At 39.9% G+C, this 16,945-nt stretch overlaps 2 non-coding genes across 2 annotated transcripts; both read left to right on the plus strand.

Moving 5' to 3' along the window:
• The first annotated feature begins 200 nt into the window (after window positions 1-200).
• Window positions 201-304, plus strand: LOC112745811 (small nucleolar RNA R71). Its single transcript, XR_003173721.1, has one exon. It is a non-coding gene; the product is annotated as a small nucleolar RNA R71 (small nucleolar RNA).
• A 4,186-nt stretch (window positions 305-4,490) lies between these two features.
• Window positions 4,491-4,597, plus strand: LOC112745305 (small nucleolar RNA R71). The gene has a single exon (XR_003173241.1). It is a non-coding gene; the product is annotated as a small nucleolar RNA R71 (small nucleolar RNA).
• The last annotated feature ends 12,348 nt before the right edge of the window (window positions 4,598-16,945 follow it).

Here is a 16,945-nt window from a genome sequence, read left to right on the forward strand (position 1 = left end):
TTAGCTCCATTATTCCTCTTGTGTTCCTTCTTTCGGAAGTATAGAAGTAGTTGTTCTCTGCTACTATTTCAATGACATCTATAGCCTCCTCAATGGTTTTCTTCTTGTTCAAAGATCCTCCGGATGAATGGTTTGCGGCCTTCTTTGACTCATAAGAGAGCCCTTCATAGAAAATGTGCAGCTGCACCCATTCGTTGAACATGTCAGGTGGACACCTCCTTGTCAGGTCTTTAAACCTCTCCCATGCTTCATATAGAGTCTCACCATCTTGTTGCCTGAAGATTTGGACCTCAGCTCTCAGCCTATTGATTCTTTGAGGAGGGTAAAATCTTGCTAAGAATTTGTTCACCACATCTTCCCAAGTTGTCAAGCTTTCCCTTAGGAAAGATTCCAGCCACTTGGCTGCCTTATCCCTTAGTGAGAATGGAAATAAAAGCAGTCTATAGGTGTCAGGATGAACACCATTAGACTTCACTGTGTCACATATTTTCAGGAAGGTGGTTAAATGTTGATTTGGGTCCTCTTGGACACTTCCTCTGAACAAACAGTTGTTCTGCACAAGGGTGATGAGCTGTGGCTTCAATTCAAAATTGTTGGCATGGATGGTTGGCTTTTGAATGCTACTTCCACAGTTTCCTGGGTTTGGATTGATATAAGAGCCTAAAACTCTTCTATCCTCCCCAGTATGATATGCTCGACCTCTTCCGCCATGGTTGTGAGCCTCTTCTTCATAATGGTTTTCCATGTTTTCTTCCATGTTTGGTTCAAAGTATTCCTCAAAGTGTTCCTCCTCTTCTTCAGCACCAACTACACGTTTGTCTCTTGCCTCCCTCCTTAGTCTAAGGAAGGTTCTCTCAGGTTTGGAATCAAAGGAAGTTGAAGCCCCGCTTCTTCTCCCTGTCATACAACCAACAAGTACAAGCAAAGAGAATAGGTGCAGAAAGTATATCTGTCAGAATTACTGTTAGTGTGAGTGATGCAATATATCAAACAGTTAGTGGGTTAGTGAGATGAAATGTAAATAACAAAAAAAAATAGGGGGAAGGGAAGAAATTAACTAAAACAGGAAGTAAATAACTCAAACAGAAATTTAAATCAAACAAAAATAAAATGCTCAATCTAGTTATCCTCCAACCTAATCATTGTTGATGCACAATCAATCCCCGGCAACGGCGCAATAAACTTGATGCACGGAAAACTTTTCTCATAACAAATTTCCTTCGGCAAGTGTACCGAATTTGTCGTCAAGTAAAAACTCACAATAGAGTGAGGTCGAATCCCACAAGGATTGATTGATCAAGCAACTTTAATTAGAAGAATATTGTAGTTGAGCAAATCAGAAATTGAGTTGAGAATTGCAGAAAGTTAAATGCGGAAAAGTAAATGGCAGAAAGTAAATTGTAGAATCTTAAATGGGAATGGGTAAGATCAGAAATGGGGAGTTCATTGGGCTTAGGAGATGTTGCATTCTCCGGATCAATCTCATTTACATCTCTTACTCAATCAATGCACTCATTGATCTCCTTGGCAATCTTAAGTGATTGAATTACAATTTCTTGTAATTCAATCTCTCAAATCTTGATCAATAGCCAATTCCTTGGTCAATTGCTCATGAGAAGAGATGAAGTATGGTCACTGATTAATCCACATGCATTTCCCAAATCAAGCATTGAGAGGATTATAGTCACATATCCATCCAAACCCAATTTGGTCCAGCATGAGAAAGCATTTCTAGCTTGATCTCTTCATTCCTCTTCCAAGGTTCAGAAGAGATCCAAGTATGAATAGTTTCTTTTCCAAGATAACTACCCAATTGGATGAAGATCGAAAGCTTTCAAGTAAAATCAAGAGAAAAGATAGAAGAAGAATAATGAAAACTAGTATTGATCCATCAAATTACAACAGAGCTCCCTAACCCAATGAAAGGGGTTTAGTTGTTCATAGCTCTGGAAAGTGAAAACAAAGATGGAGAATACATGATGGAAACTAGAAGAGCAAAGAAAGTAAAATACAGGAAGTAGTTCTATGCTATTTTCCAACTCCCAGCAACTCCCTAAAATAATTTAAAGCTACTCCTATATATACTACTCTTCTCATCTTCTAGTTGGCTCTTCAAGTCTTGGGCCTTTGGATCTTGAGTTTGAAGCAGTTCTCTTCTTCATTTGGGCTTGGCTTTACTTGCAGAGAGAAAGTGTGAAGTGGGCAGAGATTTTAGCTCAGGACGTTAGGGTTGTTAACGTTTAGTGAAAATATGAGTTCGAGAACGTTAGTGACAATCAACTTTCTCACGAACGTTCCTAAGTAAAAGCCACGTTAACCTCAATGTTAGTGGCACAAATGTTGCCACCAACGTTGCCTCTAGGTCCTTCGCACACGTTATTGGGACTTAACTTTCCCAATAACGTTGAAAATTCCCTATTGCTCCTACGTTAGAGCCCATGTTAACTTAGTTAACGTGGCTCTTTAACGTGGTCTTGCCATCCTTCGAGAACGTTAGTGACATTCAACATTGTCACTAACGTTCCAATGTGCCCCCATGTCTCACGTTAGAATCCACGTTAACTAGGTTAACGTGGCTTATAACGTGGCCATGCTTAGCCATCCCCAACGTTAGTGACAATGTTGAGTGTCACTAACGTTGGCTCATCATTCCTCATCCACGTTAGCTTCCACGTTAACTAAGTTAACGTTGGAGTTAACGTGGCTCATAGTGGCTTGTGTGGCTCCTTCCAACGTTAGTGACAATGTTGAGTGTCACTAACGTTGGCCATCACCTTCTTCTCTCACGTTAGCCTCCACATTAACTAAGTTAACGTGGAAGTTAACGTGGCTACTTGGGGTTGTGTGGTTGCTTCCAACGTTAGTGACAATGTTGGGTGCCACTAACGTTGTCGACCACTCTTGCCTCTTCACGTTAGCTTCCACGTTAACCAAGTTAACATGGGAGTTAACGTGGCATTGTGCACTTAGGCCAACGTTAGTGACAATGTTGAATGTCACTAACATTTGCTTCCTTTCCCCCTTTTAACGTTAGAGGCCACGTTAACTAAGTTAACGTGGACTCTAACGTAGCCACTTGTGAGCATTGGCCAACGTTAGTGATAATGTTAAGTGTCACTAACGTTGGCTCAAATTCCCTTCTTCACATTAGAGTTCACGTTAACTTAGTTAACGTGACTCTTAACGTGGGTAATGATGGCTTCGAGAGCGTCATTGACAGTCACTTTTCTCATTAACTTTGCAAGTTACCTCCCATTCCTTGCTTTCTTTGGTCCTGAAATCAGGTAATAGAGTGCATCAAAGTTATAATCCAAGTCATGCGTAATGCAGAATACAATTTGTCACTAAACTCTTGCAAAATCCTCATGAAATCATGTAAAATGCATAATGTATGCTTGAATCAAGGTGTAAGTGAATATCTACCCAAAACTAGCTTATTTCCTAAGAAAATGCATGAAACTATCCTAAAAACAGTAAAGAAAAGGTCAGTGAAACTAGCCAAAATGCCCTGGCATCAGTTCCCAAAAGCGCCGATATTAAAGCGCGCGCTTTTAGAGGAAAAACATTCTACATTCAAAAAAGCTCTACAAATAAAGGAATCGACAAAAGTGCTCGAGTTTGGCTTTGCTATAAGGAGTTCGAAGTCAAAAAACTCGACCTCAAAGCAGAAGACCGAGCTCAAGCAGGGGCACTGTTCATACCCTGGGTCGAGCTGTCCGACCCGGGATGTTTAGCGACATGGCGACCGACCTCTTCAGGTCCGACTCTCTGATCTCTTCTTAAAGAGATCGGCCAAATCAACAGGAAAGCCTAATAAAGGGCCCGAATAGAGGAACACGACCCAAATCCAAAGGCAGTCCAAGCCTATAGAGATAAAGGCGGTTCCCTCGAAGATAAGCTGACTTCACTCAAAATAAGATAAGATAAGACCTAATAACTAACTTATCTTATCAGAAAGGTCAGCCCACACCACTATAAATACACTGGAGCACCCAGGTATAACTCATACTCTGATTCTACATAAAACCTGCATAATACCCGTGCTAACTTAAGCATCGGAGTCTCTTGTAGGTACCCCCACCCTCCGGTAACCGAGGATCAGCAGTGCAGCAAGTCCAACAGGTCGGACACAACAGCTCCGGCTGCCACCAGCCAACCGGAAACGTCATCTCCGACCAGTGCAGAAGATCTTGTCCGAGATCGACCTCCAGTTTCAGGTAACCCCCGGAACAGTAAGGTCAGCCAGCTGCTTGGTGATCATCTTATTTTGAGCCAGCAGTGCATCCACGTTGCCTACCTCCATCACTCCTCTAGTGTTGCCTCTTTCAGAAGTATAGAAATAGTCATTCTCAGCTACAGTCTCAATGACATCTATGGCTTCTTCAATGGTCTTCTTCTTGTTCAGAGACTCCCCGGATGAGTGGTCTACTGCCTTCTTTGATTCATAAGAAAGACCTTCATAGAAAATGTGTAACTGCACCCATTCATTGAATATATTTGGCGGGCACCTTCTTGTCAAGTCCTTAAACCTCTCCCATGCTTCATAGAGAGTTTCACCATCTTGTTGCCTGAAGGTTTGTACCTCAGCTCTCAACCTATTGATTCTTTAAGGAGGATAGAATCTCGCCAAGAATTTGTTCACCACATCTTTCCAGGTTGTTAAGCTCTCCTTCGGGAAAGATTCCAGCCATTTAGATGCTTTCTCCTTGAGTGAAAGGGAAACAAAAGCAATCTATAGGAGTCGGGATGAACACCATTAGACTTCACAGTATCACATATCCTCAGAAAGGTGGTTAGATGTTGATTGGGGTCTTCTTGGACACTTCCTCCGAATGAACAGTTGTTCTGAACAAGGGTGATGAGCTGTGGCTTTAGTTCAAAGTTATTGCCATATATGGTTGGCTTTTGGATGCTACTTCCACAGTTTCCTGGGTTTGGGTTTATATAAGAGCCTAAAACTCTTCTCTCTTGTCCAGCATTATGCACTAGACCTTCTCTGCCATGGTTGTGAGCCTCTTCTTCATGATGGTTCTCCATATTCTCATCCATGTTTAGTTCAAAATACTCCTCCTCTTCCTTAGCACTAGCAACTCTCTTTCCTCTTGCTACCCTCCTTAATCTAAGGAAGGTCCTCTCAGGTTCAGAATCAAAGAAAGTTGAAGCCTCGCTTCTTCTACCTGTCATACAACCAACAAGACACAAGCAAGAAGGAGACAAATACAGGAAGTATTCTTGTCAGAAATGCTGTTAGTGTGAGTGATGCAATATATCAAACAGTTAGTGGGTTAGTAAACTAAATTGTAACAAATAAGAGAACACCACAAATGAGTAAAGGGTAAAGGAAAGAAAATAACTAAAACTGAAAGTAAATCACTCAAACAAAAATTAAATCAAACAAAAGAAAAAAAATGCTCAATCTAGTTATCCACCAATTTAATTATTGTTGATACAAAATCAATCCCCGGCAACAGTGCCATAAACTTAATGCACGGAAACTTGTCTCTTAACAAATTTCCCTCGGCAAGTATACCGAATTGTCGTCAAGTAAAAACTAACAATAGAGTGAGGTCAAATCCCACAGGAATTGATTGGTCAAGCAAGTTTAATCAGAGGAATGTTCTAGTTGAGCTAAGCAGAAATTGAGTTGATATTTGCAGAAACATAAATGGCAGGAAAGTAAATAACAGAAATTGTAAATGCTGGAAATAAAGAGCAAAATGGAAATGGAGGAAAGTAAATTGCAGAATCTTAAATGGGGATTTGGGGAAATGAACATAAAAGTAAATGGCAAAAAGTAAAGAGAATGGGTAAGATCAGAAATGGGGAATTCATTGGGCTTAGGAGATGTTGTATTCTCCGGATCAAGTTCATTCTCATCTCTTTCTCAATCAATGCATTCATTGATATCCTTGGCAATCTTAAGTGATTGGATTCCAATTCCTAGGCAAGCCAATCTCTCAAATCTTGATCAATAGCCAATTTCTTGGTCTAATTGCTCATGAGAAGAGATGAAGTATGGTCACTTGTTATACCACATGTATTCCTAAATCAAAGTGTTGGTAGGATTATATGTCACTATATCCATCCAAACCCCAATTTGGTCCAACATGAGAAAGCATTTCTAGCATGATCTCTTCCTTCCTCTTCCAAGGTTCCGAAGAGATCCAAGTATGAATAGCTTCTTTTCCAAGACAACTACCCAATTGGATGAAGATTGAAAGCTTTCTACTAAAATCAAGAGAAAAGAAAGAAGAAAAATAATGAAAACTATTATTGATCCATCAAATTACAACAGAGCTCCCTAACCCAATGAAAGGGGTTTAGTTGTTCATAGCTCTGGGAATGGAAAGCGTAAATGAAAAGTACATTCTGAAAACTCAAACTAGAAAGTGCAGGGAAAGTAAAATATACAGAGTGTAGTTCTTCAATATACCAAAAGCTCCCTCACTAGTTCAAAAGTACTCCTATATATTCTACTCTTCTGATCTTCTAGTTAGCTTCTTCAAGTCTTGGATATGGGCCTTTAGATCTTTAGTTGAAGCAGTTACAATCTTCAGTGGGCTCAGCTCTGCTTGGAGAGAAGGTGTGAGTTAGGCATGGACGTTAGTTAGGACGTTAGTGGTTTTAACGTTAAGTGAAAGTATGGGTTTGAGAACGTTAGTGATGATCACCTTTTTCACTAACGTTCCAAGCCAAAATTGATTCACGTTAACTTCAACGTTAGTGGCACTAATGTGACCACTAACGTTGCCTCTTGGTCCTTTGCAAACGTTATTGGCATTCACCTTTTCCAATAACGCTGCTTATTGCCCCCTTTTCCCACGTTAGAGTTCACGTTAGTAGCTAACGTGACCTTTAACGTGGACTTGCCTATTCTTCGAGAGCCTTAGTGACACTTACCTTTGTCACTAACGCTCCAAACGCCCCTCCTTCCCTAGAGTTCACGTTAATTAGATTAACGTGACCACTAATATGGTGGTGATTGCCATCTCCAATGTTAGTGACAAAGGTGAGTGTCACTAACGTTGGTCCATCAATTCTTCTTCCACGTTAGCTTCCACGTTAACGTAGTTAATGTGGCAACTAACGTGGGCAATAGTGGCTTAATAGTGGCTTAATCCAACGTTAGTGACAAAGGTGAGTGTTACTAACGTTGGCAATTCCTTGTTCCTTCCACGTTAGAGTTCACGTTAATGTGATTAACGTGACTCTTAACGTGGCCAAGTGTGCCCTTTCTTCCAACGTTAGTGGCATTCACTTTTACCACTAACGTTGGAGCTTCACTTCTCTTCCACGTTAGCTTCCACGTTAACGTAATTAACGTGGCAACTAACGTGGGCTATAATCGCTTTCGAGGGCGTTATTGGCGATCACTTTTCTCATTAACGTTGCAAGCTAGCTCCCATTCTACATTAGTGGTCACGTTAATTAGACTAACGTGGCTACTAACGTGGTTCTTCCTTGCTTCCTTTGTCCTGAAATCAAGCAAATAAAGTGCATCAAAGCTCTATTCCAAGTCATGAGATCATGTATTATCCAATTTGTCATTAAATTCATTCATAATTCTCATGAAATCATGTAAAGTTCACAATGTTTGCTTGAATCAAGTTTATGGCGCCGTTGCCGGGGATTGATTTTGTATCAACAATGATTAAATTGGTGGATAACTAGATTGAGCATTTTTTTCTTTTGTTTGATTTAATTTCTGTTTGAGTGATTTACTTTCAGTTTTAGTTATTTTCTTTCCTTTACCCCTTACCCGTTTGTGGTGTTCTCTTATTTGTTACAATTCAGTTCACTAACCCACTAACTGTTTGATATATTGCATCACTCACACTAACAGCATTTCTGACAAGAATACTTCTTGCATTGTCTCCTTCTTTCTTGTGCCTTGTTGGTTGTATGACAGGTAGAAGAAGTGGGGCTTCAACTTCCTTTGATTCTGAACCTGAGAGGACCTTCCTTAGACTAAGGAGAGAAGCAAGAGGAAAGAGAGTTGCTAGTGCTGAGGAAGAGGAGGAGTATTTTAAACCAGACATGGATGAGAATATGGAGAACCATCATGAAGAAGAGGCTCACAACCATGGCAGAGAAGGTCTAGTGCATCATGCTGGACAATAGAGAAGAGTTTTAGGCTCTTATATAAACCCAAACCCAGGAAACTGTGGAAGTAGCATCCAAAAGCTAACCATACATGCCAATAACTTTGAATTAAAGCCACAGCTCATCACCCTTGTTCAGAACAACTGTTCATTCAGAGAAAGTATCCAAGAAGATCCCAATCAACATCTAACTACCTTCCTGAGGATATATGATACTGTGAAGTCTAATGGTGTTCATTTCGACACCTATAGATTGCTTTTGTTCCCCTTTTCACTCAAGGACAAAGCATCTAAATGGCTGGAATCTTTCCCGAAAGAGAGCTTAACAACCTGGGAAGATGTGGTGAACAAATTCTTGGCGAGATTCTATCCTCCTCGAAGAATCAACAGGTTGAGAGCTGAGGTACAAACCTTCAGGCAACAAGACGGTGAAACTCTCTATGAAGCATGGGAGAGGTTTAAGGACTTGACAAGAAGGTTCCCGCCAGATATGTTCAATGAATGGGTGCAGTTACATATTTTCTATGAAGGACTTTCTTATGAATCAAAAAAGGCAGTAGACCACTCATCCAGGGGTCTCTGAACAAGAAGAAGACCATTGAAGAAGCCATAGATGTCATTGAGAATGTAGCTAAGAATGACTACTTCTATGCTTCTGAAAGAGGCAACACTAGAGGAGTGATAGAGCTAAGAAATGTGGATGCACTGCTGGCTCAAAACAAGATGATCACCAAGCAGCTGGCTGACCTTACCAAGAAGATGGAAAGGAACTAAGTAGCAGCAATTATCACCTCATTAGCAGCTCAAGAAGGAGTGAATGCAGAGGCAGAGGGTGATCAGGAACAAGCCAACTACATTGGGAACTCTCCTAGGCAGACCCATGATCCATACTCCAAAACTTATAATCCTGGTTGGAGGAACCACCCAAACTTTGGGTGGGGAAATCAACAAGATCAAGGCCAAGATCAGAGACGTCACAACCCCAACAACAATGCAGCTCACCAACAGTCCACACAGAGATCATATCAGCACCCACCTAACAACACCCCTCAACATCAATATCAAAACCAAAATGGTCCTTCTCATCCCTCCAATCTCAACTCACCATCATCCGAAGATAGACTCTCAAGGATTGAGACTCTACTTGAAGGCATATGTAAGGAAATCCAAGATAACAAGGTGTTCATGGAGGAGGTGCGAGCCAATATAAAAACCCAGGGAGACACCATCAAGAGGCTAGAATTTCAAGTGGGATACCTCTCTGAGAAGATTCCCAAACCTACTGACAGCTTCCCAGGTGACACAGAGAAAAACCTGAGAGGTGAAGCAAAGAAAGTAAGATGGGAAGAATGCAAGATGGTCACTATAAGTGATAAGGAGACTGAGGAAGAGCTGAACAAACCATTTGTACAACCTAGAGACACCTCAGCAGAGAAGCAGGAAGAGGGTCACCAAGAAACCAAAATTACACAGAAAGAGCTTCAACTACAAATGATGAACCGCCAAGAAGAATCACTTTCCAGATAGATGAATCAACAGGAGGAGTGGCAAAAGCAAATGATGGAGCAGCAACTGGAACAAGGGAAATAATGGGGTGAATCCTTCCACAGGATGAAACAAAGGCAAGATCAACAACAAGAAGTCATCCAAAAGCTAATCAAAATCCAAGCACATCAAGGTGCACACATACATGAGATGCATCAGAAACAATTAGAACAGGCAGAACTCTTCGACGAATACAGAGCATTCTCAGAAGGAGTTTACATGAGTGAGACTGGACATCATGTGAACACTCAAGCCAGGCTCGGATACTTAGTTGGACAACTACCTATATTGCATCCGGGAATCACAAGATATGAAGAAGTGAAAGATGACTTAGCGCGAGAAGAAAGAGAAAAAGTCGAAAGGAGTCATGAATCAGTAAGGAAAGCACTTGAAGACTGGAAAAGAGCCAGAATGACACGGATACGAGGAAACACAAGTGGACACAAAGAGGACAAACGAGAGGGAGAGCATGGGCAGCCCCGTGAGTAAAAGGTGGTAGAGTTCCCTCTTCATTTTATCTTTTTGAAGTCTAAATAAGGAAAATCATGTATGAAATAGAACATGCTTCCATAGTAGCTTAGGAATTTTCAATTCTGTATTTAGCATTTTCAGTTATTAAGTCTATGTGTGCTGTCCAAGTTACCTGTTTTCATTTTCATCCTACTTACTTATATGCTTGCCCTTTGAATTTAATGAAAAATAATGTTATGAAAAGAAAAACCAGAGTGGAGTTCACATTGTGGAGTTAGTTCTCAAAGTCTGTGGTGTGGTAATAAGTTAGCTAAGTTGGTTCACCTGTAAGGTATAAGGACACTTATACATTGAATTACATGCTTGAAACACATTCTATGAGATTAACCAAACAACAAGATCCTAATAAGAAAAAGAAAGAACAATAAGAGTTTGAAAAAGAAAGAGAAGTAATAAGAAATAAGGCTAGGCACCAAGGGTTTAAATCTTGAGGGATGTGTCTGTGGTGATCCTGTACCAAGGATCTGCTTGGATGAATAAGTTCTTAGGAGTGCTTCATCACTTGATAGCTTGGGTTAACTAACCCGGGATTATCAACTGAAAATCCACTGTCAAGAGCAACCTTGCTACAGAACATTTAGTAACCCAAAGAGGTGCTGGACACCAAGGCCTCAAGGAAAGAAAATAACAAACCATGTGCCTGTGGTGTGCATGTATGGGGGAGAGAGACTTGAGGGAGTAAGTCCTTAGGGGTGTTTCAACACTTAGCACCTTGAACCAACTGATTCGGGAGTGTTGACTTAAAGCTTATTTTAAAGAGTCACCCCCTCACAGAGCACTTAGCCTAAGGATGCAATAAACCCTGAAATGGGGGAGGATCAAAGAATAAGGATTTCATAGGATGCAATCAAGCAAGTTTTCAAAGGCATGATAAGGACTTGGAAACCAGTAAAGGAATGAACCTAAGTTGCTATGCATGAAATCCCATAAACCAAGAGCTTTACTTTTATAATAAGAACTTATTCCTCTTGTTCTTTCATTCATCATTCTTATGTTTCAGTACTTGCTTAGGGTGCTTTGGCTTTGAGATCGGCTTCGAGTTTTAGAAGTTTATCTTCTAACTCTCGGCGTCGCCTTACCTCTCTTTGTAGATCCTTCCCAACTTCTCGTTGATGCTGGGTTTCTTTTTCAAGCTGCTTTAAACGATCTTGGAGCGCTTCTATCACTCCCGGATTTAATGAGTTTTTGTCCCCGTTAGATTCCGGGGTATCTTTCAGTGTAGTGTCTGCGTTTTTGTGTGGGGTTCTATCTTCTAGATCTGAATCGTGGTCGTTGTCATGATCGTCCGCCATGGTGACGGGATGACTTTCAGGTTCCCCGGCAACGGCGCCAATGTTCCGAGGGTTACCTGAAACTGTAGGTCGATCTCGGACGAGATCTTCTGTACTGGTCGGAGATGACGTGTCTGGCTGGTGGGTGGTGGCCGGAGCTGTCGTGTCCGACTTGTTGGACTGGCTGCACTGCTGATCCTTCGTCACCGGAGGGTGGGGGGTACCTGCAAGAGACTCCGATGCTTAAGTTAGCATGGGTATTAAACAAGTTTTTAGTAGAATCAGAGTATGAGTTATACCTGGGTGCTCCAGTATATTTATAATGGTTGTGGGCTGACCTTCTTAGGTAAGATAAGTTAGTTATTTTATCTTACCTTATCTTATCTTTGGGTGAGGTCAGCTTATCTTCAAGGGAACTACCCTTATCTCTATAGGCTTGGGCTACCTTTGGATTTGGGTCGTGTTCCTCCATTTGGGCCCTATTCGAGCTTCCCTGTCGATTTGGCCGAGCTCTTTGAGAAGAGGTCAGATAGTCGGACCTAAAGAGGTCGGTCGCCTTGTCGCCAAGCATCCCGGGTCGGACAGCTCGACCCCAGGTATGAACAGTATCTGTTTAAAAGCTTCTGCAAAAGGGATCCTTATCTCTAATGTTTTGAGATACTCCGTAAAGCGGGCAAACTGTTTATCCCTTTCCTCTTAACAGAGTTTTTGAGGAAATGGCATCTTAGCCTTATAATCATCAACCTTGGTTGATGAAGGCCAAATGCCTTGTATGCTGGAATGGGGGTTACTAGCTTGCTTATGAGGATTGTTATCAGTGTGTGACTGACCTCCTTTGTATGGGTGTTCAACGCCCATGCTGCTGCCCCCTTTGGCGTTTAAATGCCCACTCTCTGCCCTTTCCTGGCGTTTAACGCCATGGGGGATACCTTCCTGGGCGTTTGAACACCTAGTCTCTGCCCTTTCCTGGCGTTCAACGCCAAGAGGGATACCTCTCTGGGTGTTTGAACGCCCGGTCTCTGCCCATTCCTAGCGTTCAATGCTAGGAGTGGTGCTTTTCTGGGAGTTTGAATGCCCAGAACCATCTTGTGCAGAGATCTGGTTATCCCCTATGGGCTTTTCGTTTTTATTGGTCTAAGGTTGGAAACCTAAGATTTTCCCACTCCTCAGTTGAATAGCCTGGCATTCATCTGTTATCTGCTAAGATAATAGTTGCCTTGTTTGACTCAACTGGGCTTCTACATTTCTGCTAGAAGCCTGAGTTTCTCGTAGAGCCTCTTGTAGTTCCAGCATTTGCTGGGTAAGGGCTTGCAGTTGCTGAGCCAATGGGCCATCCTACTCTGGAGGGTTAGGTTCAGCAATTACTGCCTTAACCTCTCATTTTACAGAGGTCTCAGGAGATGCGTACAGATGCTGATTAGTAGCAACTGCCTCAATAAGCTCTCGAGTATCTCCAATGGTGTTTCTCATGTGCATGAAACCACCAGCAGAGTGGTCCATGGACATTCTAGCCATGTCTAAAAGCCTATAGTAGAAGATGTCTAACTGTACCCATTCTGAAAACATTTAAGTGGGATATTTTCTTAGCATCCTCTTATACCTCCCCAGGCATCATAAAGAGATTCACCATCTCCTTGTTTGAAGCCTTGGATGTCCAGTCTCAGCTGGTTCATCTTTTTTGGGGAAGGTATTGGTTTAAAAACTTGTCCACTAACTGTAGTTTTTAAACTAGCGTTAGGTTGGTTATCCAACCATCTTTTTGGTTGATCCTTTAAAGCAAAAGGAAAGAGCAATAACCTGTAGACCTCTTGGTCTACTCCCTCACTATGTACTGTGTCAGTAATCCTTAAGAAATCTGCAAGAAATTCTGTAGGTTCTTCCTGAGGAAGCCCAAAATACAGGCAGTTCTGCTGCACCAGAGTAATAAGTTGAGGGTTTAATTCAAAGCTACTAGCTCTGATTTGAGGTATGCTGATGCTTCTTCCATAGAAGTCAGCATTAGAACTTGTATAAGATCCCAGAGTTCTTCTGAACTCTTCTTTCCCACTTGGGTTCATGATGGAGAAAGGTAGAAGAAGAGGAAGAAGAAATAGAGTTAAAGAAGAAATAGAAGTAGAAGAAATGAATTAAAAAAATATTTTATTTTATTTTATTTATTTATTTTATTCAAAATTAAAATTAATTATTTAAAAGAAATAAAATTCGAAAAAGAAAAAAGAGAGATACAAGAGAAGTTTTCGAAAATTGAGAGATAGAAGAGTCAATTAGAAAGTTTTGAAAAAGAAGAGAGAGAAGATATGTAATTAATTATGAAAAGATTTGAAAATAAAATAGGATAGGAGATAAGATAAGAATTTAAATTAGAATTTGAAATTTGAAAACCAAATTTTAAATTTTGAAATTTGAATTTTTAAATTTTGAAAAAGATTTGAATTTTGAAAAGATTTAATTTTGAAAATTGAAAATTGAAATTTAAATTTGAAAGTTGAAATTCTAAATTTGAAATAAGATAAGATAAGATTTTGAAAAAGATATGATTTTTGATTTTGAAAAGATTTGATTTTTGAATTTTAAAAATTTTTAAAAATAAAATCTGAATTTTTTGTAAAATTTCGAAAATATAGTAAAAAGATAAGAAAAGATATTATTTTTTTGATTTTTGAATTTAATGATGAAAGAGAAAAACATACAAAAGATACAAAACTTAAAATTTTTAGATCTAATACCCCTAATTTTCGAAAATTTTGGAGAAAAACACAAAGGAATACCAAACTTAAAAATTTTAAGATCAAGACACATAAAAGACTCAAGAACACTTTGAAGACTAACAAGAACACAAAGAACAAGACTTAAGAACTTTAAAGAACACAAGAATATAAAAAGAACACCAAACTTTAAATTTTTAGAAAACCAAATATAAATTTTTGAAAAAATAAAGAAAAATAACAAGAAGACACCAAACTTAAAGAATTGACATAAGATTTAACCAAAGAAAAATTATTTTTGAAAAATTTTTAAAAGAAAGATACCAAAAAATAAAAAATTGCTGTAAGAACAAAAACAAAGACTCAAAGAAACGAAAATTTACCAAGAACATACACACAAAGACTCAAACTAAGAATAAAGATTAAACAAAGAAAATAAAAATTATTTTTAAAAAATTTTTTGATTTTTTTTTCAAAAATTGAAGAAGAAAAAAAAAATAAAAGACTTAACAAGAACACAGATAAAGACTCAAATTAAGAACAAAAATTAAACAAAGAAAGGACAAATATTTCTTGAAAAAGATTTTAAAATTTTCAAAAAAAGAAGGAAGAAGAAAAACAAAAATTAAAAGAATAAAATAAAATAAAATAAAATAAATTAGCTGATCTAGGGAGCAAGACAATCCATCAGTTTGTCCAAACTCAACAATTCCCGGCAACGGTGCCAAAAACTTGGTACACAAATCCGCACACCTTCGTACAACTGAACCAACAAGTGCACTGGGTCATCCAAGTAATACCTGAGCGAGTCAGGGTCGATCCCACGAGGATTGTTGGCTTGAAACAATCTATGGTTATCCTGCAGGTCTTAGTCAGGCAGAGAAAGAGTAGGAGATGTTGGTATGTTATTTTTAATTGCATAAAAGTAAAGAGAATAAATAAACAGGGTAATTAGAACTCAGAAGTCGTGTAAACTGTGAAAAGATGGATAAAAATGAGGTAAAGGATTGGAGTTGCTTAGTCTTTCTGAATTAATTCTGGTAGTACTGTTTCCTTTGCTTGAAAGTGATTTCTTCAATGACAGGCTGTATGTGATTGACACTGGTTTGAGCAGCTGCCAATACTCCTCCAGATATGAACCCCAGGTTTAGTACGGATCCATTTTGATTGAGGGTGAAGCTTCTGCAGTTAATTCTCCTTGATGATCCTACTCAAAACGCCACAGACAAGGTTGAATATTCCGGATCGGAGGATGCTGCGCCTTAGGTTCTAGCCTCTACCACAAAGACCCTAATCACCCAGTAAATCGGTTGAACTGATGTCTCGAGAAGTCCCCAATGAAGTCGTGGATTAGCCGTCTGAGAGACGTGTTTTCAAGCTGGTGGTCCATCATCGTCCGATGAAAGACGCACTCTGAACCCATGTAGAATGTGATAACCTTATGCCAGTTCAACGCATTCATAGTGATGAAGAATGAATACACGTCTTAGAATTAATTAAACACGGATCGAAAAGAAACAGTTATACTTTTATTAATTCATAGGACTCAGCAGGGCTCCTCCCCTCAACCTAGGAGGTTTAGAAACTCATACTGAAAGTAAAAGACAATCGTAAAAATGAAAATAGGGCTGAAGATCCTTTACAAAGAGTAATCTTCTACTTTAAATACTAAACTAGTGACTAGTAAGGGTAAAACAGTCTATCTAGTGCTAAAATCCACTTCTGGGGTCCCCTTTTTTAATTGTTTGGGCTAAGCTTTGATGAAATCCAAGTGCTTAGGCTTCCTTGGACGTTGAACTCCAGTCATGGCACATTTTTGGGCATTGGACTCCAGCTTGGAATCTCTTTCTGGCGCTGGACGCCAGAACTGGTCAGATGGCTGGCGTTGAATGCCAGTTTTGGGCCTTCTAATCCGAAGCAAAGTATGGATTATTATATATTTCTGGAAAGCTCTGGAAGTCAACTTTCCATAGCGGTTGAGATCACTCCATTTGGACTTCTTTAGCTCCCGAAAAGCTCTTCCGAATGCAGGCAAGTCATATCTGGACAGCATCTGCAGTGCTTTCTCTATCTCTGAATCAGACTTCCACTCCAGCTCTTCAATTTTGGCTAGAAAATACCTGAAATTGTCCAAAAACACAAAAGAAAAACACAATAAAAACTACATGTAAGTGATTCCAAAAAGCGTATAAAATATTCACTCATCAGTTGCACATTTTTTATGAAGGGCTTTCTAGAGAAGCAAAGAAGGTCGTGGACCACTCTTCAGGAGGCTCTCTCAATACCAAAAAGACCCAGAAGAGGCCATAAATATCATTGAAACAGTGGCTAATAATGAGTACTTCTATACCTCAGATCAGAGCACCAATAGAGGTGTGATGGAGCTGAGTCATATGGATGCATTGCTAGCTCAAAACAAGTTAATTACCAACCAATTAGCAGAGCTCACCAAGCAGATGGAGAGAAACCAGGTTGCAGCAGTCAACACTCAACCACCAACTCAAGAAGGAGTGAATGCAGAGGAAGGAAGTGATTGGGAATAAGCCAATTATGTTGGAAACTCATCAAGACAATCATATGATCCACACTCAAAAACCTACAATCCTGGTTGGAAGAACCGCCCAAACTTTGGGTGAGAAAATCAGCAAAACCAAATCCAAGACCATAAACCTCAAAACTCCAACCATTACAACAACTCCACCTATCAATACTCCAACCAAAGACCATGTCAAGCCCAACATAACACTTCTTTCCAGCCTCCATATCAAGCACAAAATAGCCATCCTCAACC

The sequence above is a fragment of the Arachis hypogaea genome, chromosome 14 (genome assembly GCF_003086295.3).
Source record: "Arachis hypogaea cultivar Tifrunner chromosome 14, arahy.Tifrunner.gnm2.J5K5, whole genome shotgun sequence".
Classification (NCBI taxonomy): domain Eukaryota; kingdom Viridiplantae; phylum Streptophyta; class Magnoliopsida; order Fabales; family Fabaceae; genus Arachis; species Arachis hypogaea.